The sequence below is a fragment of the Phyllostomus hastatus genome, unplaced genomic scaffold, assembly GCF_019186645.2.
Source record: "Phyllostomus hastatus isolate PE091 unplaced genomic scaffold, TTU_PhHast_1.1 phas_contig_34, whole genome shotgun sequence".
NCBI lineage: Eukaryota > Metazoa > Chordata > Mammalia > Chiroptera > Phyllostomidae > Phyllostomus > Phyllostomus hastatus.
Window position 1 is genome coordinate 17,541,884 of NW_025333857.1, and position 21,713 is coordinate 17,563,596.

Sequence of the window (21,713 nt, forward strand, 5' to 3'; positions counted from 1 at the left end):
CAGGAATTACGCATGGGGATGGTGTTTATTTATGCACACATAAATATACACACATGCAATGATTATTAATATTTACATGCACATACACGTATGGAAATAATTGTCTCAGAAACTGGTTTAGATCTAGAAACAATTGGCAGACAAAAAAAGGAAAACTGAAAATGGTCCAGTCTGCAAAACCATCCCAAAGGACATTCCCAACAATGGAAGACTGATAACATAATAAACCCCATAAAAATAACATGGGGGAGGAGGGAATGGAGTATTCTTTAGTATTTTTATGGATCCATATGAAAGGCTTTAGCACTTAAATTCTTTTCAAATTGATTTTATTTATGTGTGCAAAAATGGATTGACAGCTTCACAGGAAGGGTAGGTGGTGTCAGAGTCTTGGCAACCAGTGATGACTGCAACCCTTGGGTGAGTGTGTGCTGGATGGAGGGAGACAAAGAGAAAGGAAGCCCTCCCTTCTGGAAAGAGCATGCCACTGTCCACTGCAGAGTCTGTGTTTTGTTCTGCCTGTGCAGGATTCAGGGTGATTTTTCTCCCTGTACAATACACGCCATGGAGTATTTACATGTTTGGGAACATCAACAAAGAGAATGAAACAAAACAAAACAAAAAGATGCACACACAACACACAACACAAAATGGGATTGTGCTCCTTTGTTTTGCATTTTCTGTAACCCAGATTGTGGTAATTATCTCGCTGGCTTTACAAGCCTTTTCTTTCATTCTAAAGGCAGTTTTTGGAATCGCGTTACACTTAACTCAGTTTAACAAATAAGAGTAGTCTGGCAAAATGGCACCATGTGCTTTCCACAAATATTTGTGGTATAGGCAAGCTCTCAATGTTTTTATTATGCCCAAGGTTCTTTGGTTTAAAAGCAAGTGGAATAATGTAAAGAAGAAAGAGAAACAAGGATTTGGGAACTGGGTGTGTGTTGGATGCACTTTGCAGATCCTCCTGTGCCAGAGAGGGAACAAGGAAAAAGATACATCTTAAAAATAACTGGGGGAATAAAAAAGAGTGAAAAGGGTTTGGAGACATTTAGCAGCTCACAATTTACCCTGGCATGAGCTCCAGGCTAACGATGGAATAATAACGTGGTGCTCCGGAGCCCCGAGAGGCTGACAAGGCGCGCTGTAGCTTGTGCGCTTCACAAGTTTGCCCGACTCTGTAGTCAGGACAAAGAATCGGAGAACAGAGGCGAAGTAAAGAAGGGGGGAAAGAGAGAGCCTGCACTCAAGTTTACTGTAATATAAATACACATACACTGTGCCACAGATGTTCCTCATTGATGAAGACTGGCACATAATTATGCTATGTGCTTCATAATATTTTAATGAGCTTTTTCTCCAAATAGCAACGAAAATGAACAATAAGAAGCTCTTAGGGAGGAAAAGTTGGTGTTTTTGTCCCTGGGGGAGAAAAATTCTTCTAATAGGTTATGTTAGAATGGCAGGAAAAACACTGGTCTGGGTTTAATAAAATTGAATTGAGTCTAAAATATGGTTTCTTAAGACAGTTCGCTTTTTTTTTTCTTTTTCTTCAACTTTAACAGTTCATTCAGGCTAAAGGAACAACAAAACAAGGATTATAGCGTAATTCTGGTGGATTGTTTCTCTCTCTCCCTTTCTCTCTCTTTCTGTTTTTAAGGGGGGCGGGGAACCCTTAAGAGGAACTGTTGCAAAAATGCTGTTAGTATATTGTGCCAATTAAAGTCTTGAAATAAATAACAAACCACTTAATATGTGTTGTAAATGTCCTGCTGATTTAAGCATTGTTACGCATAGATTACATCTCTTCAGGGATGGATGGCTAAGTCCTTAATAAAGGTTTTCTCTTTGAGTGTGTGTGTGGGGTGGGGGGTGTTCCCTATTATTCTTTTTTTATTTTGCTATAGGGTAAATTCCAATAAAGAGCCAAAGTTTGATATCTGCAATACTGCGGCCAATTTTTAGAATTGCTACCCCTGCAAGGAAAATAATTATTTTTGGCTCAAAATAATCATTTTTGTGTTTAGTATCTCACAAAAAGAGAGCGAGCAAGAGAGAGAACTCTATGGCAAAATTAAAGTATATACCTTATTTTTAGATGTAACCCTTTAAATGAGTTATTTGCACAGAACTTTTTTTATTTTAGGATAAGCTGAATCAAAGAGTTTAGTATGTGAACTTGTGAATAGTAAAATTATAATAACAATAATGAAGACATAATAACCTCTGGATGCTATTTGGGGAAGAAAACAAAATGTCCACATATAAAATACTGTGTATTCAGGTATGGAACGCAGGCATTGTCTTCCTAATTTGTGGATCAAACGTCATTGGTTATTATTCAGAATCTCCATCCCTCATGTTAAAATCCTATCATTTGCACAATTTGATGTTTTTATTCCTGACAGACTATATCCCCTACCCCCTTCCCTTTGTGGTATATGCACAGATTAACCATGAAGGCAAATTCTCTTTTCAGGGTTTCCATTACACAACTAGGCTTAAATAAGTCAAATTTGTTTCATTTTGTCCACTTTAAAATTAGGAAATGACAAACAAAAACAGTGGACCCCAAGGATATGTCCATATGAAATAATTTCAGAAAGCCTCCTGAAATATCATCTCAAGACAGTGTAATAGCTGACCCCTCCTATATCTCTTCTTTGGAACAGAGAAGTTAATAGGCAAGACTGGAGGCACTAAACTTGCTATGCCCTCAAAATCAGAATTTAACTGAGACTGAATTATTCTGAGTGTGATTTGATGGCAAATCTATTTTAATTTTCAGTTTTCTTAGAAGTGGATACTCTATGCATAACTGTTTTGTTAATTTAATTGGGCAGAATATGTTAATGATCTGAATATCACTCACTGCTTTCTTGGACAAATACTCTGCATGTGGTACATCTTTATATGTAAATATATGAATTGATTTTTAAAAAGTGTTTCCAGTGTGCATAAACTTACATGAAAGGTATGAAATAAGCATGTCTGGCTTTTGATGAAAGGACCATTAAAACAGTTAAGTAAATACCATGTAGTATAACTGTGTGCTTAAAAGCATGGAGTTGGTAGCTGGATTATGTGCAATGAAATTCAAGTTCTACCATTGAATAGCTGTGACCCTGAGCAAGGTAATTAATCTCACCATGATTCAATTTCTCCATCTGTAAAGTGGAGATGATAACAACACCTTCTCCATAGTCTTGTTATAAGGAAAATATGAATTAATAAATTGAAAGTATTTAAAAAAGTTTCTGGCACATAATAAATACTGAAAAAGTATTTGCTATCATCATCAAAATAATAATGCTGTTATTGTTATTTCATAAATCCAGTATGATACTATTAAATCTCTCTACTTATCAGATGAACCAGGAATTAGAAGTCCTGGATCTCAGATTTAACTTCAACCTTGACTGACTTTGTGATCTTTATTTAGCCTGCCTGACTCTCCTATTTTCTGTAGCTATAAATTAGGAAAACTTGGGAGATAATTTATGAGTCTGGTTATGTGTGAGAACATAAACTTTTTAAATAATTTAAAAGTTCACCAAAGATGTCTTATGACGTTACATAGAAAAAAAGTGACATGGGGAACTGAAGCCCAGGGCAGAGGAATTGAGAAGCATCAAGGCTGTGCCGACACATTGTGTCCAAGAGAATTTTACTTCTTACACGTATGTTACTATGCCCTCTATCCAAACAGGGTACCACAGCAGGGTACTCCAACAATTGGAGGCACCATGCGCAGCTGAGGGTCACTATGGTGTAAGGCTGCATTTAGAGTCTGTATTCGCAGCTTCCAGCTCTCTCCAGAGAATAATTGTTACTTAGAATTCTGCAGTTCCAAACCGGGTATTCGACAGACCACAGACTTGTGTTCAAGGATGTTCAACTTCCTCTCCCTGGACAATCAGCCTTCTTGGCTCTCTAGAATATTTTAATCCCTTCCATAAAATTAAATTAATATGTTTTTTTTTTAATAAAAGCAGAGGTAGACGGGATTTTCTCTTGGGAGCTGAAGTTGTATTTTTTGTTTTGGTAGAGTCACTCCCGACCACTGTCAAGGACACCATTCAGGACAAAGTGCTTCTCAACTGACATCTGTATGGAAAATAAAGTGCCTGGGCACTGAAAAATTTCCCAAGACACCAGCATCAGTGGTTCCTATTAGTAAGTGTTGAAAACATTTTATATTCTATCTACTTAATGACAATAACACCTCATTGGTCCTGAACACTTACCTACTCAGAGCCAAGCCACTTTCTCAGTTCTTTCCATATTAACTTGTGTCTCCATCACTATCCAAGTACCCCAGGAATACATTTTTATCCAATATCTCAGATAGAAAGCAGGACAGACAGATGAAGGTCACACTGTGGGGAGCAGGGGAGGCTCAGCTGATTCTGGAATCCAGGTTCTCTGACCAGAGCACCCAGGAAGCTCCAGTAAGGCCCAACTCCAACCATAAACATAAAACAGTACATTTTAAAAGCAAAGTTAAAAAAGGTTACCAAACTAGATATTAGGAATTAAGCCTAATAAATCAGACTGTAAATACATCTACTTGCCACCTGCTAGTTTTAAAAATAATAGCACTTTACTATTTGAATTGTGATTTCACATTTACTTCTGATTTGAATTTCCTAGTGACCTTGAGAAGTGAGGAAAATCCAGGGTTTTGAAAAGTATGAATTAGCACTTCCTTCTTTTGCCCATAGTTCCTACTTTCCTACTTTAGATAATTTCTAAACAAATTTACTCTCCAATAATTAGGCATTATCAAGCTGTGCAAGGAAACCCACTAGCTTCTGTCAAGCACCAGACCCAGACCTTCTAAATTTGGTAAGAGCGAGAGAAGCTCTGGCTGGTGTGGGTCTCAGAGACCTCCCTCCCCTGACCCAATTTATGTTAGGGGTGCCTATATTATTCTACCACTGCCACCGTGTGGGTTAGAACCAGCTACTTTAATTAATAAAATCAAGTCAGACCCCTCACATTTGTCCAAGGAGCAAGAGATTCCTTCATAGTGGGGGATGGTCTTGCTGGACTCATGTGCTAGCCTGCCTAGTCCAGCCATCCTGTCTAACTGTGGGACTGACATTTTATTAAGCAAAACAGACAAGGATGTATCTCCATTCAGCAAGAAGGAAAGTATAGTCCAGTGTGATCTGACACTGTAGCTGAATTTGGAAATAGTAAATCGAGTTGAAGCAAGACTGACACTGAATACATATAGCTCCACAATGCTTCTATAAGAAAAAGATAAATATATGTATAAATGTATATGTCTAAAATATATTTTAATGTTTTTAATCTTTGCTGCAAGAAAACGAATGACAATGCCAACAGCAATGAGCAGAATGAACAAAAAGTATGGTCCTCTCTTGCTATCAATTATAGCTTTACATTTAGATGTCTTTGCCATTCAATGTGGAGTGACTTCAAGCAAGACCCTTGTTACCAAAATATTGTTACTATGACAATACCTTAGAAGCTCAATATTTAACAAAAGGAATTCCAGAGCGCATTGGAGATAATGTGAGGTATACATGCACACTACATCTTGTGATATCATCAGGATAGTATGTTGGGGAGTTATGCAGCCAAGTCTATATTGCTTTTTGCCAATTCTTTGAAGTCCAGGATTTTCTATTCACTTCCTTACATGCAACATGAACTTTGAGAGTTAGGTCAAATAGCCTTGAACTTTAGCTCCGTCATTTAAGAGCAGCCTGCACTGGGGAGAATTACTGAAAAGTTTTGAGCCTCAGTTTCTTTATCTTTAAAATATGAGTAATAATTTCTGCCTTACAGGATTGTGAGGTTTAAAGAAAACCTATGTATCATTGCCATCAGAAGGCAGTGCTTGTAGTAGGTGCTCTATAAATTGTTTAATTGCTGTTTTGTAATTATTTCTACCTTACATTCTCTGACTTTCTGCTTCTTTGCTGATATCATTTCCATTCCAGTCAAGTTCTTCGTGATCAGATTGCATAGTTTTACCTTGGCCAGAGAGCAAATAATCAAGTGGGAAAAAAATTATACAAAGGAAATTGGGGCATAGGGTGTGAGACAGAGAGGGCAGAGAGAACTCATCGAGACCTGAGCTCTCTTATTGTACTGCTGAAACAGGTATTAAAAGGTAAGGGAGTATAATGTGATGGTTTCATTTTCAGCATTAAGGGACAGCTTATTGCTATGCAACTAAAGAGGAGATGTGATATTCAGGGCTCAGTTCTTAGTTGTGGAAGAAGCCCTTGGTCAATACAGCTCTGGCAAATGACCAAGCATGTACAATTCTAAGTCTCCTTTAATCAATGAATGCTTATGCTTATGAAAAGAGCCTTTAGGCATTGACTTGATTTTTCTATGAAACAAAACAAAATGCCATCACAAAGATGATCTTGTTAGTATGGAATGGATTAATTTCAGCACACCCATCTGAATGCATGCTACTCTAGCATGCTGAAAAACATCTCACTAAAACTTGGGGAAAATCTTGTCAAATAAGGCCTTCCTCGAAAACCTAGTGTTGTGCAATGTGCCACTCTTCCCATTGCCAGGGAGTGGGAAATAGTGTGTTATGGGTGTGTCCCTAGACAAGCAACCCAAGAACAGAACTGGAGAAAGCTGAGACACAGATGGCAAATGTCTGGGCTGTCCTTCCTGGCACAAGTGTGTTTGTGGCCAGCTCTGTCTCTCCTCCAATGAATTCAGCTAGATGTGAGCCTGGTACATTTCAAATGATGGAGGGAATAGAGAAATTTGTTTCTCATAGAGAGTATGAAGTTCAGAAGGCAAATGAATCTGCAAGAAAAATCTCCAGGCCCACACTACCCTGGAAATAGAGGATAATTCTGTTCAGCTAATATGCAGATCCTCTTAGGCTCCGCCTTATAGTATGTACTACTAAAAAGGCTAAAAGGAGTTCCTTTGAAGGTAATCTTACAGATATTTTCCCCCTGAAATGGGCCCCAGGAGCAAAGAAAATTTCCACTGTTATTAGAGAATGTATTTTGCATTTGCACAGGGAAGAGGAGTCAGGCTTAATGTGAGTGGTCCAAAACACCTGTTGATGAACGTCAAAGAGAGGCCAAGTTCAGCTCCATAGAAGGAAGAACTTTTTGCCAATTAAATCTATCCAAACCTGAAATGGGCTGCAGGTACTCCAACAAAGGCTGACGGAGTACTTGTTGGTTGTGTTCAGGAGAATCGTGCCTTGAAAATGTGTTGGGCTAGAAGCCTGAGGTGCTATAAAACCACTTGATAAGATAATAGGAAAAGTTTTAGTATCAAGAAAACACTGAAAAGCAGAGTTGCACCAGTTCTAAAATACCACATGGAAAGTAAAGCTAAACTGCTCTGTTTTCTCTCTCCACCATTGCCCTTAAAAGCCCTGCCATTAACGTATGAGCTCATGCTGAGAAGATAGGGGCCATACTGAGGACAGGTCTTGCTTCCAGTGACTTCAGGAGGCTGGTGGGAAGGAAGTCCGGAACCTAGGACCTAGGACCTAGAAGATAGTCAATAGACAAGCTTTTAGTGACCAGGAAGCACACTATTTACTTGACCATGGTGGGATTCTTTGCATAGCTCATGCAGGTCTCCTCTGCTGCTTCGTACTGCCAAACAGAGAGTATAAGGGACTTGTTTAATCTGTAATCATAATTTCTTTGCTTTACCACTACTTTTTTAAATCTCCCTGCTAGCTAATGAGGTTAAGCAACTTGTAGTATGTATATTGGCTATTTGGGTATCCTCTTTTGTGAAGGACCTATTAAAATCTTTTGCCTGTTTTTGTATTAGGTTTTTTCTTATCAATTTGCTGAAGTTCTTTGTATATATTAGATATGAATTATTTGTCAGACATCGGTGGTACAGATATCTTCTTTCACTCTTATTTTTCTTTTACTCTTAATATCTTTTGATGAATGGAAGATCTTAACTTTAATGTAATGCAATGTGTCACTATTTTCCTTTATGGTTAATCTTTTTTGTAACATGTTTAAGAATGTTTGTGCAGCCTTGGCTAGTGTGGCTTGGTGGATTGGAGCATCATCCCATTCACCAAAAGGTTGTGGGTTCAATTCCCAGTCATGGCACATACTTAAGTTGCAGGCTCAATCACTTTTCCAGTCAACCGTAGGAGGCAACCAATCAATGTTTCTTTCTCACATCAATCTCTCTCTCTCCGAGTAAGGAATAAATGTTTTGTTTTTTTTTTTAATCAGCTTAATGATAACCCACAACCTTTGGACCAACTTATTTTTTTAAAAGAAAGAGAGAAAGAGTGTTTTAAGGTCACGACTATATTCTCCAATTTTATCTTCAAGCTTTACCTTTTTAGTTTTTTATCTTTCACATTTACTTTTTTTATTTCTTAAAAATTTTATCCACCCCTGACTCCCCCACCTCCTTCCCCTTTGGCAACCATGAGCTTGTTCTCAATGTGTACAAATCTGTTTCTGCTTTGTTTTGTTTATTCATTTGTTTTGTGTTTTTTAGTTTCCACTAATAAGTGGATTCATTCAGCATTTGTCTTTCTCTGTCTGACTTAGTTGACTTAACATAATACCCTCTAGGTCCATCCATGTTATTGCAAATGACAATATTTTATTCTTTTATATTGCTGAATAAAATTCCACTGTGTGTGAGTGTGCGTGTATTCTATATTCATTCATCTATATCAATAGACATTTATGTCGCCTCTATATCTTGGCTATTATAAATAAAACTGCAATGAACATAGGGGTGTATATATTTTTTTAATTAGTGTTTTTGTCTTCTTTGGATAAATACCTACAAGTATAATTACTGGGTCATATGGCAGCTCTATTTTTAAATTATTGAGAAATCTCCATACCAATTTCCATAGTAGCTGTACCAGTCTGCATTCCTACCAACAGTGCATGAGGGTTCCCTTTGCTCCACTTACTTGCCAGCATTTGTTATTTGTTGATTTTGTATGATAGCCATTCTAAAAAGTATTAGGTGATATCTCATTGAGATTTTGGTTTGCATTTTCCTGATAGTGATGTTAAGCATCTTTTCATATCTACTGTCTATTTGTAGGTCCTCTTTGGAGAAGTGTCTATTCAGGTCCTCTGCCCATTTTTTAATTGGACTGTGTGTGTGTATGTGTGTGTGTGTGTGTGTGTGTCAAGTTGTATGAGTTCCTTATTTATTTTGGATATTAACCCTTTGTTGGATGTATCATTTGCAAATATCTTCTCCCATTCAGTAAGTTATCTCTTTGTTTATTGATGGTTTCCTTCCTTGTGTAAAATGTCACAAGGAAGGAAACCTTCCTTAGATTGCTGTACTTCCATTGGTTTATTCTTGCTTTTGGGAGCCCTTGCTTGGGGAGACATATCCAAAAAGATAATGCTTATACCAAAGGATGCCAAAGAGTTTGCTGCATAGATTTTTTTTTCTAGTTTTATGGTTTATGGCCTTAGGTGTAAGTCTTTAATCTATTTTGAATTTCTTTTTTATATATGGTGTTAAGAAAATGGTTCACTTTCATTTTTATGCACGTATCTCGCCCAGGTTTCTGAATACCACTTATTGCAGGCACTGCTTTACCTTATGTCCTTGCCTCCTTTGCCATAGATTAATTGATCATATAAGTGAAGATTTATTTTGGGGCTCTCATTGTATTCCATTCATCTATATAAAATGGTGGCAGAGAGTATTAAACACAGTATGGGACTGTTAAGCATGGGGCAGTTTGTGACTGCACTGGGCACATGTCCATGAAGCCAATCCTACTTATGATGGATTCTGTTACACTTTTTGTGTTGACTTTGGGCTACTGATCAGCCACCACTTTTTTTGTAGAAGTAGCATTCTGACTTCCCCTGGGGGGTTACTTCTCCCCAGTGGTATATAGTCTCAGTGTACCTATAAATCAAGTTACCTCAACTTCTCCTTCTAAGGGATAGGCACATAATAAATTCAAGCTCTATTAGCTCCATTTTCCCTCTCCCTCTCTTCCCTTCTCTTAAGACTTTGAATCTTGAGAACAAAGATGGAAGAAAGCAGGAGAAATTTGGAATGTATTTGTTCATTAGCAATGCCCTCCAAGACTTGAGAAGTTCAGTACACCTTAGGTATGCCAGTTCTTCCTCTATTTTCAAGCCTAAATCTCCCTCTCTCTGGTTGATCCTGTGAGTGTCCCAATAGCTCTCCAATAAATGTCTCTCCTGCTTAGGCAGCCAGAATTTTTCTTTCTGTTGCCTAAAATCAAAGGACCCTATAGGTGAAGAGATGTCTCACATGCTCACTGAACTTGAGTTCTTTGATTTAATTAGAATGATAACATGCATGCATTATTAAGTAAAGAATGCATAACAGAAAAGTACAAAGTACTTCATATATTATATTTTATTTAATCTTCACAATAAGCCTTCACTGTCCCTACTTTTCAGATGATAAAAATGAGGTTCTAGAGATCAAACAAGTTTCTGAACATCTTCCAGTTGTTTAGTCATGGAACTAAGATTTTCAAACTGAGTTTTTCTGACTCTCAAGACTGTACATCACCACAATGTTTTACTGTTTTCACACCCCCCATTGTCTTGCATGTTGCTAGGCACAACATATTCCCAATAATGGTTAAATGTGTGAGTGGATAAATAAAAGAAGAAATATTCCTACTCATGTCTTCATCCAGTATCAATTCATAACCAATATATACTGGCCTACAATTAAAAAGTCAAGTTTTTATCTTTTGCCTCTCTCATCATAAAATTTTATTTGCCCTTTACTGCTCTAACAACATTGGCAGATCTATTTCTTATTTCTAAAGTTGGTTTAGTATACCAATAATCTCAGTTTATTTCATGATATTTTAAGTGGTTAACTGTGGCTGCCACTTTCAGATCAGAGGCACAATTACTGGCACAAATATGTACCAGTTGTTGACTCTCCAGCTCCAAACTACACAAGTCAAATTACATTGCCCTGTCCTTTAACAGAGACATTCTCTGATGAAATGCCCTTTATCCAGAAGTATTTGCAAAATCAATAATGTGGAAGGTGCAAAAGTACATAGAGATTGAAAAGTCTGACTGAAAATGTAATTGTGACATAGTGTAACCGCATTGAGGAAAACAAGAAAGACAAGTGGGTAGATAGAGCAATTTCAAATTCTTAGTGAGATCTATCCAATGTATAAACAGGAAATATATTTGGCAGGTAAAAACACAACCTATTATTTTTTTCCCCTTATGTGTGTCTAAACAATTCAATGTAAATAAGATGTTACTAAGCAAAGAACTAATCTTTAGTGTTCCGTGTTCAGGTTCAGAGGTAAAAAAAAAAATCAATTAATTACAAAAGCTTCCAAACAAAGCAAACAGCATTAGACACAGTAATTATAAGATAAGCTCTGAAGCAATTTTCAGATTGGGTGTGGGTGTGCAGAAGCAAACCTACGGTTTGCCTGCTGGTGCAAGAATGGCCTACATGCCAATTAGTAGTTATTGCTACTAATTATTAAAAACATTTTTAAGAGTAGTTGAGAATTAAATGCACCTGTATGATGGCTCATAACTGTGTTGTAGTGAGTTGCTCAGATTTTCCGTATCAGTCATCCAGGAAAGGCTCAGTGAGATGGAGCCGCACTGTGACACCACATATCAGAAACCACATGACACACGCGTGGGTCCTCCATGTGGAAGCACTGAGAGAATTCAGTTTTCTGCTCAAAAGTTTCTATGAGTAAATTCTGCCAGGCCAAGTGAATGAAGACAATAGTTGAAGGCATAATCCTTTCTTTCTGCCACTATTTATATCCTTATTGCCACAAAATACTACTAAGAAAAGAAAGAAGTAAAGATGAAACTTAGCCTCATCAGAGACTGCACTTCCCCACTTCAAAGCTGTTCCAGGAGGACAACTTGAGAATTATAACATGAGACTGGAGTCCCAGTCTTACCATTGACTATATGGTTGTGAGGACTTCACAGATGCTCCTGGTTTTAGCTCCTCTGTTTCCAAAGCAGGAATATGGATTCATTGAGGGTTCTGTTCAGTAATAAAAGTCTGTGCTCCAATTGTGCCTATGCATATCACATGAAGAATGAGAATTATTTAGTATTCACTGACTATTCCTTTAGTTTGGTGCTTTTCCATCAGTTGTTCCAGTCATTGGCTGTGCATTGCAATCACCAGGGGAGCTTTCAAGATGTAAGGCATGGCCTAGTCTCCCGAAATTCTGATTTATTTGGGCAGAGGTAGAATTGGACATCAGTAGCCTTTCAAACTCTCCAGGTGATTCAGAGGTGCTTAGAGGGTTACCAACTACTGTACATGCTTTACCTGCATTATCACTAGCTCTGATTTTTTTTAATTCTATGAGGCATAAGTTTTATCCTCATTTTATGAATGAAGCAATAGATTCAGGTAGTTGAAATGTGTTTTACAACACAAATATAGTAGAGACAGGGTTGAAATCCAAAGATCCTATGTTTTGTTAATCTTAAATAAATTTTATAAGTTGTTGGTTGACATTCTGGTGTTTCTTCTCTTTGATTACTATTTGTATTATCAAAGTACACATTCTTATATGCCTTTTATTTACATTTCCTTTTAGTCCTTGGATTTTTAAATGGAATAATATACCAAATTAGGGACATGGATTTACTTGTTATTCCCATGAAAGATTCTTTTGTACACTGGAACAAAATGTCAGAAGTCCAAGTGGTGCTGTTCCAGAAAGTCACAGGGATCCAGCACTTTCAGTAGCTGACGAGCCTGAAGAAACACTCAGTCTCAAGGAGAGATGTTAGCAATTCAGCTATCCTACACTAAAACAAAGTACTCAAGGAAATGGTGGAGAAGACCAAACCAGTGAATAGAAAAGGAGGCAAATTTCTTTTACTGTGGTCTCTGCTTCAGACCTTTTAGGCTCTGTTTGTGTTTTGTTCCTCTTAAGACCATCACCTCTATTTCTAAAGATTATCTCACGGGCCCCCGGACATTCTTACCACACATTTAGTTATTCTCTCCACTGGAAATCAAATTACCTTTTCAAAAGGTAAGAAGCAATTTATGTAACAATGTAATTTTATTTACCATCTTAATCCTCCACAGCTAAGGTAAAGAAAGGGGCATTACACACACACACACACACACACACACACACATATTTGTTGTGAATTTACTGTCTGGTATATCACTAAAGCTTAAAGAAACAAATAACAAAAAAGATCAAAAACCATACAACAAACACAGAATTCACTACTCTTCTCTTTACCAGAAGTCCCACTGCCTACCAGTTCACACCCCATTGCCAAGTCCCTTACCTGAAAGCAAGAAGAAATTGTATTTTCACTCCAGAATATAATTGGCAGATCCATATTTTATTTTTGCTTGTTTTTTTTTTCTTTCAGCAAAATCAATGTGCCTTCTTTCTGGCTTTTTCTGCCAAATATATCAGATTGTGTGAGGTTTATGGATACACAATAAATCCTGGGCAACCTGAAAGCTAGGGAGACTACAAGGAGATGCTGAAAAAAATGTTATGGAGAAAGCATGAGTGAATAATAGAAGACAGATTTGAGATAATTATTGGAGAGATGACAGAGAACATCACCATGATTTGTTTTGCCAGGTTGTCATTTCAAAGATAATGAAGAACTATTAAATCGATTTCTTTTTTTTCTGGGGAAATGAGTACACAAATATTAAAGAATAAATGAAATGAATACGCAGATACTAATTATAAATACTAATTAGGATAAGTTCAAGTAGCTAACTAGTTTATGCAACACTAGAAATATTCATTATGCAAATCCATAAACTCTACCCAATGGCTTTATAGATCGCTTGCATTAGGTCCAGAACTATTGCGCAGAAACACGACGGTGGCTCAACTCAGTTGGGGGGCCACATTGTTGCCAATTTAACTAGTGTTAAATTAGTGGGTACTTAACTGTCACTAAGACAATTTAGGGCTCAAAGCACCAAAGTACCATTTTTACTAATATTTTAGTGACAGTGAAGAATCGCTTCCCCCTCCCCGATGCTGTGCGGTGACGGCGGGGCCACACCACTGTGTTCATGTCTGCAGCAATGAAACTTCCATTAGCAAAAGAGGGCTGGTTGCCTGCCACGGAATAGAATCATCTCCTTGAGAACTGGGTATCCTGCTGCATTTTATTGCCATAAAACCATTTTGACATCCCTCTTCACTGAATGAGATTTTTTTTTTAATTCTTAAATCTTGAGCCAAATGAGTGTAACCCATCCAACGTTTCATGGAAGACTTTCACTGTAAGATTATTGCACTGAACTCCCAACTTTTTGTTTTAGGGAGAGAAAAACATATTTCTCTACCAACATGAAACATAAACAACTTCAAATTCAGGAAGGTTTACAAATGCCACAACACAGTTATCTACCAGCAAACATATTATTTCTTTGTTTCGTAGAACACCAAAGATGAATTATTCATGAGATCCTGTTTCAGATGCGTATTGTGTCTGGTGGCAGAGTCTCCGCCTGCTCAGCCCCAGGAAAGCGCAGGCACTTCGCTCTGGGCACAGTGCTCTGTGCCATCCAGGGACCGGCCGTGTGCTCTCGAGTTACTGGAGCAGTTCAAGCAGTTCCAGTGGCCTCAGCTGTGGAGACAGCTGTTTGTCCACCCTCTGTGATGGCAGAAATGCGTGGTGGGCTTTCCCCTAACAGCATGCCCCTCACCACATACCCCCTCCCACACACAAACGACTCCCATGCCATGCATCATGCATACAACAGCATCAAAGGGGTTCAAAGAAACCCCATGACCTCGGGACCAGAATGAGCAATGCACCACAGTTTAGAATAGCCCTTCATTTTGTATGCAAAATACTGGAACAGGCTGTATCCTCCAAAACTAAACCCTTCTTGTAACTTAGGTATTAGAAGGTTTGTGCGTAAGTGAAATTCAAAATGATTTATCGTTTAGTTATTGCCTTATTTACTTACTTAATAGATTGATTGATGTTCCAGGATCCTATAGACACCAGAGGCTATTTTTTTAAAAGATTGTTTAAAAGGACATAGATTGCAAACGGGAGTTTCACTAGCATAGTACGTCAACCCCTCCATACTGGTTTGTATCTTAATGAGTTCCTTTTGGCTCTTGCTTACTACCTGCCTATGGCTATTCATTTATACAAAATACTGCACCTTGGACACAGTGAGCAGTAGTGGGATAAAAGAATAAAATATTAGGTATGGAACAGTAAAATATGGGGAGAAAATCTGGATCAAACCCCAGAGTTTCAGCCAATATAAGCATCTATATAGAAGGGAATCTCATGCATGGTGCTTGGGCCGAAAGCGATAGAGCCACTACACAACAACGGGCATTATTAGAATTCCATCTGGCGGCACTTCTCTGCAGGGGAGGGGCTGCAGAGAAGCCCCACATTTGAATTCCTCTTGTAGACCTTGATCATCTGTTTATCTTACAGACACTGAACTTACTTTCATTTCATAAGAACATACTACGGCGGAATTAATCAATGTAATAAAAGAAAATTCTCTACAAACATTGAAAGGATGGTTATAAGAAAAGTTGCACAAACCTCTTACTGGCACACCTCTTGAACTGTATTTATTACTTTATTAGGAAATCTAATATTTTCATTGGTTTTGGTGAATAGGGGCCAAATCAGGAGAGAGGTTGATTTGTTCATACAAATTGGTTGTTGAATTTGTGCAGAACTCGTATTCACTCCGTGTTCTCTGTATGCGATATTTACCTAAGGTCTCTGTAACCTCTCTTCCAAACGAACTCTAATTTGACATAATGCAATGTAGAATGGCACCAGTCATCGGGCTTGCATCAAAAATGCATTTTATTTGGATTCAATTCAGACTCTTAACGAACTGGTTCCTGTAAACGCAGCAGATGGGAGTGAGGCAAACGGGAGCGTGTGTGCAGCCTCACACCCAGCATCCACTCCTGCTTCCCTGTGCTAAAGCCTTTCCTGAGTTAGTTGGTTAGTTAGTTAGCTAATTAGTTAGGCGCATTCCAGCTGAAACTTTTAATTATAATTAAAATATTTATTCTATGAATCCACCAAACTGAGGCATGAAAAGCTGCAGTCCAGCCAAGGAAAGTAGATTCTTTCCTTAGCTTTCTCTCTCCTGATGATTAATGTGGTGGATGCTGCCAGGAGATGGTCCAATGGTTAATAAACCTGGCAAAGCTGTGGCCAGACCTTCTTTTCTAAAGGTCAATTAAAAATGTAGTTGCACTGTAAACAGAATTCTGCACAGAAGAATGCCAGGCAGTGCCCAGAGTGGTCTCCTTAATACAAAATATCAATTTGATTTTCCTCAGGAGATTCACTCTCCTTTTGCAATGCAAATATTTTCAAGTGTACTAAACACGTTTTAGCACCTCAACATAGGCACTAAAACTATTTGCATGCAAAATTACCCAGAGTAGGCAGACAGGCACAAGCTTATGCTAGCACCATATGTGCTAAAGTATTTGAGCCAGGAAACAACTAGTATCTGGACGTTATTTACAATTTAAATTTAATTTTACATTATTATTCAAACAAGAGCTTATATATAAAGTCCCTATTAAAATTAATGTTTCACATGGAACAAAATTTCGGCTAAAATTGTATGTTTAATAGTGCTGGGTGCTTTTGTTCCAGCTACTTAAACCACTGAAGAAAACCATACAGCGGCTTTGTTCCATGTCTTCCAACTCTACCCGCGTGAATGGTTTAGTCATCTCTCTAACAACTCCTCTCAGAAAGAGCAGCAAAATTAATGTCCATTGGAAGGCCCAGAAATCAATACAAAACATAAACCAAGACTTACACATGGAAAAGCATAGCAATTTGAGATAATATACACTACCTGGAAATAACACACAGCATTGTCCACATTCAGATAAGAAGCCCTTTTCTTTTCCAAAAGCTCCATTTGATGTTTTGTGAACACAGGAAGTGACTTCGGTTTAGCATGTTGTTTGCAAATTGCAATGTGACACATCGTCCCAAGAAAGCAACTTTACTTTATGTACACAGGAATACCACGCTGTGTTTTTATACTTCTGTCAGGCTTTCCATGTACCTTAAGGAAGAAATCTTAAATCTATGGGCAACAGTTGGGTGGTGTGTTTGACGATCATTTGTCAGTGCATATAAAGAAAAAACACTGTTTTCTTCTTTATCTTGCCAAGTAACTTTCCATTTCAAGTTTGTGAAGGTTTCATGTCTTTAACACCATTGGTTTAAATGTGTAGTAGTTTATTTTTACATTCATCTTAGGAGAAACATTTCAATCAGAACGATTATTTGTAACTCTTTTCAACCTTCCTCTTACCTAGACAGTAGACAGGTAGATCTTTCAGGGGCCCTTGGAAAAGTGGTGCTATTGGAGGGATCACTTCCCCTGCTCCCTGTCTGGGTGTTTGCAGATTGTTGCCACTGCTGATGGTGTGCACATTGTATGTTTCTGTCTAATGAAAGAAAAAGATAGCACTTTAGTGAGGTATTTGGAAATCATTCCATAGTAATCCATTTTAACTGATGTTAAAGTACAAAGGAGAAAAGTATATTTTAAATACTAAACTGTGAAACAAGTTCTTCAAAATCCACAGCTATTATAATGAATTTGGGGTTGAGGGAATATAAGAAAAATCAACATACTATATTTTATCACAAGGACAGCATCAAATATACCCAAAATATTAACTACAGAGATTTCTTCCCCTTAGATTAAAGACCTTCAATTTATTATAAACCAAGCATATATAATTTTTCTTTGATACTCCAAGTATTATTGTAAGTCAAACAGGTTTTCTTTCTTTCCTTTCCCTTTCTTTCTTTTTGTCTTTTTTTTTTAAGATCAGGAGGAAGAAATTGCTTTCTTTCTTGACATACAACCCACCTTAGAAATCTTGAGTCATTGCCTAGGTGCATGAACTCAGTTCTGTGCAGCTTTAATTTACAGCAGCCAACGTCTCTATAGCATAAGCTCTCTAAAAGAGACCCACAGAAGAGCCAGAAATCTGTGGTTGTGTAGAAAGTTTAATGAGAATGGAAAATCTCCACGCTTACACGTCTATCCTTGCATATTAATATCATTACATTTAAACGGTGGTTTGATTTCAAACATTGAATTAATTAAGGAGGGAACTTCCAGGTCGAGTTATAATGTGAAATCAAATGCCAACAGCTCCTTCTGCTGGCTACTAGAAGAAAATATTTGTTCTCCATCAATGAAAAAAAAATTGCTGTTTATTTAAGAAGCATCTTCACCAAACTAAAAATTTTGAAAAACATCTAAGCTTGTTGGGAAACTTGAAAGATGCTTACTCATAGTGGTAGAAAGAAAAGTACTAAGAATTATAGAAATAGAAATTGACAGTCATGTAAATTTTCTACCATCAATAAGTGATCCTGGCCTCCACTAAAAATATCTGATCATTCTTGTGCCTAGCACCCTCTATTATACAGAGTTTGGGTTAAAATTAAAATATAATCAAGGTTAGGCTAAAGGCTATGCTTTCTCAAATGGGATACAAAAATTTATGTTCTGGAAGTTGAGAAATTAGCAAAAGTATTAAATTTTATGACACCTTTTTGTCTCTTGCTCAGTTATAAAAATGGACAAAAGTGTTGTAGACAGGGCTGGGCAGGGACTCGGGCTTGTAGGTGAAGCCAAGCAGCACTGACCACTCTCAGGCCAGTTCAGGCTTCTGGGGCCAGCAGACCATGATCTGGCTGGAGGTGAACAACCTCACCCTCCAGGAGATGCTTGTGCCCAACTGTGAGATTATGGCTCCTAGAAACAAATAAGAAGCAGAACTAATACTTACAATTTTTTTAAAGATTTTATTTATTACTTTTAGAGAGGGAGAAGGGAGGGAAAAAGAGAAGAAGAGGAACATCAATGTGTGGTTGCCTTCTGAGTGCCCCCTATTGGGGACCCGGCCCACAACCCAGGCTTATGCCCTGATTGGGAATCAAATCAGTGGCCCTTTGGTTCACAGGTCAGTGCTCAATCCACTGAGACACACCAGCCAGGGCAATATTTTCAGGTCTTGATTGGGTCCTCTGTCACATTTCAAATCCTAATAGAGACCCAACAAAAGTGATGGTTAGTATTTGTTTGAAATTCTACAAGAAACTTCAGGCATATGGTGCTGATGCATTTCTAGAGACAATGTACAGGAGTTTCTTGGTAAATCCAGACTCAGGATACAATGTCTCTTTGCTCTACAATCTTGAAAATCTGCCCGCATCCAAGGATTCCATTGTACATCAAGCTGACATGTTTAAATGAAATTATTTTGCCTCTGTCTTTGAGAAATATTTCCAGTTTCAAGAAGTGGGCAAGGAAGGAGAGAACAGGGCAGTTATCCATCATGGAGATGATGAGACCACATGTGCTGAGTCTCAAAAGACAGAGCACAGCAGTCTTCGACACAGTACTCAAGGATGACAATGATGTGGCCATTAGAGAGGCGTTCATGCAGGAGTTCAAACAAAGACACAGAGCCCGCCCTACAGCCCCACAAGCCCTCTTTAGCCACAGAGACCTTCTCTGGAGCTGAAAGACACTGATGCTACTGTGGGTGACAACATTGGCTACATTATCTTCATGTTGTTTCCTTGCCATGCCAACATCAGTGCTCAAGACAACTGATCCACACATGCTGGGACTACCTGCAATATCACATCAAGTGCTCAAAGGTCTATATTCACACATGTGTGCGGGGAAAAGCATCCCACTTCCTAAAGGTGCTGAAACGTGCACACCCAGATGCTGAGAAGAAATTAAAACAATCACCAGGAAGACCTTTTCATCCCACTAATTCAGAACAGGAAGAGGAAGCTGGCAACTAAAGGCTAGAATACTTGCTACCGGATAATCATAGCTTTTAATGTTGCAGTTCTTCAGTTTCTTAAGAGCTTCTCCATTTGGGGTCCATTTTGTACATGGTTGGAAAATAATCAGCAGAAATGAGCTGTGCTTGCAAAGACTTCATAGTTCCCAAGAATGAGAAAATAAATAAAAAGAGAGAGAGACAGAGAGCGAGGGAGGGAGGGAGGGAAGGAAGGGAGGGAGGTAGGAAAGAAAGGAAAGAGGGAGAAAAGAAAGTAAAGAAAGAACGATGGAAAGAAGAGAAGGAGGGAGGGAGAGAAAAGGAAAAAAGGAAAAGAGAGGAGAGGAGAGGAGAGGAGAGGAGAGGAGAGGAGAGGAGAGGAGAGGAGAGGAGAGGGCAGGGAGGGAGAGGGGAGGGGAGGGGAGGGAGGGGGAGGGGGAGGGAGGGGGAGGGAGGGGAGGGGGAAGGGGAAAAGAAAAGAAAAGGAAAGGAAAGGAAAGGAAAGGGAAAGGAAAAGGAAAGGAAAGGAAAGGAAAGGAAAGGAAAGGAAAGGAAAGGAAAGGAAAGGAAAGGAAAGGAAAGGAAAGGAAAGGAAAGGAAAGGAAAGGAAAGGAAAGGAAAGGAGAAATGAAAAAAGATATCCACTTGATCAACTTAATCCCTTTTCTTTATCTTCTTTCCTTCACTCCCCTTCCCTTCCACCATCTTCCAAACTGTTTTGCTTTGCAATATGTTACTGGTAATGAGTTGCAGGAAATGCAATCCTAACTTGTTTTCTCCCAAGTATTTAAGTTCAAAAGTCCTGTATATAAAGAAATAAGGTTGAGGTCATTAGTTTTAAAAAAATCTTTCTATCTTAAAAAAATAAAAGATAATAAATATATTTTAAATGTTATTTCAATGAAGATAAATAGATAACTTTAACTTGTATAGAATTTGGAGGCAAAGAATGTCAGCTTCTTTTATTTAAATTCTAACATTTGATGTAACAAGTAGTTTAATTAATTAGGGCAATATAAGTAAAAGGTGTAATAAAAATTTTTCTCCCCAACTCCCTGCTTTATCCTCCATGGAGACTGCTGTTCTCCACCCCCTGAAACAATCAATCTATTTGGTTTTACTCATTTGGGTCTGTCTCTCCCTCAAATTCCCCCCAACTCTCCACGACTCTTGGCCTCATTTTCATGTAGCCATATTCCATGAACATAAATGGAAAATGTAACAGCACACTCAGAGGTTTTCAAATCTCACTCATTTCAACAAGTGAGACTTGACAAGGTTGATATGATAGGCTCATGTGAGAGGTTTTGGAATTCTGACATAAATGCACTGTGAAGGGAAACCTTCTTTAGAAAGGATGAAATACAGCTCTGCAGAGACATCAGCATCTCATTCTGTAGATGTGTCTTAGCAGTGTGGTCTCCGCCACACTCCCACTGGCTACTCTGTGAACTTTGAAAACCAGTGTGCAATTTTTGAAAACTCACTAAGGAAGAGTAATTATTTTACTCTTTCTCATTCTACCCCTACACCCCCCATCCTCCCATACACAGACATACTGTCACATCATTCTTATATATGTCTTTGGGAAGTGAACCATTTCTGTTAAAGAACCTTCCCACATCTTAAACTCGTATTTTAACTTAGGAAGTCACACTTATTTCCTAAAGCATCCATAATTGGTGTCAAGGCCACAGAAAATCTTTTCAGGACAAGTTCTTGTTTGTTTAACAATAGAATTTTTGAATCATGGTACATACTGGCATGCAACGCTTTAAGAGATTCTCTTATTTCACTAATTCTCTTAAAATACTAATTTTCTTTTAGAAGTTGAATTTTTGAAACATTAAGTTTAAAA

General features: G+C 38.1%; 1 pseudogene; it reads left to right on the forward strand.

Annotated features, from left to right (window-relative positions):
• Window positions 1–14,482: 14,482 nt before the first annotated feature.
• LOC123819877 lies at window positions 14,483–19,843 on the forward strand (annotated as a pseudogene).
• The last annotated feature ends 1,870 nt before the right edge of the window (window positions 19,844–21,713 follow it).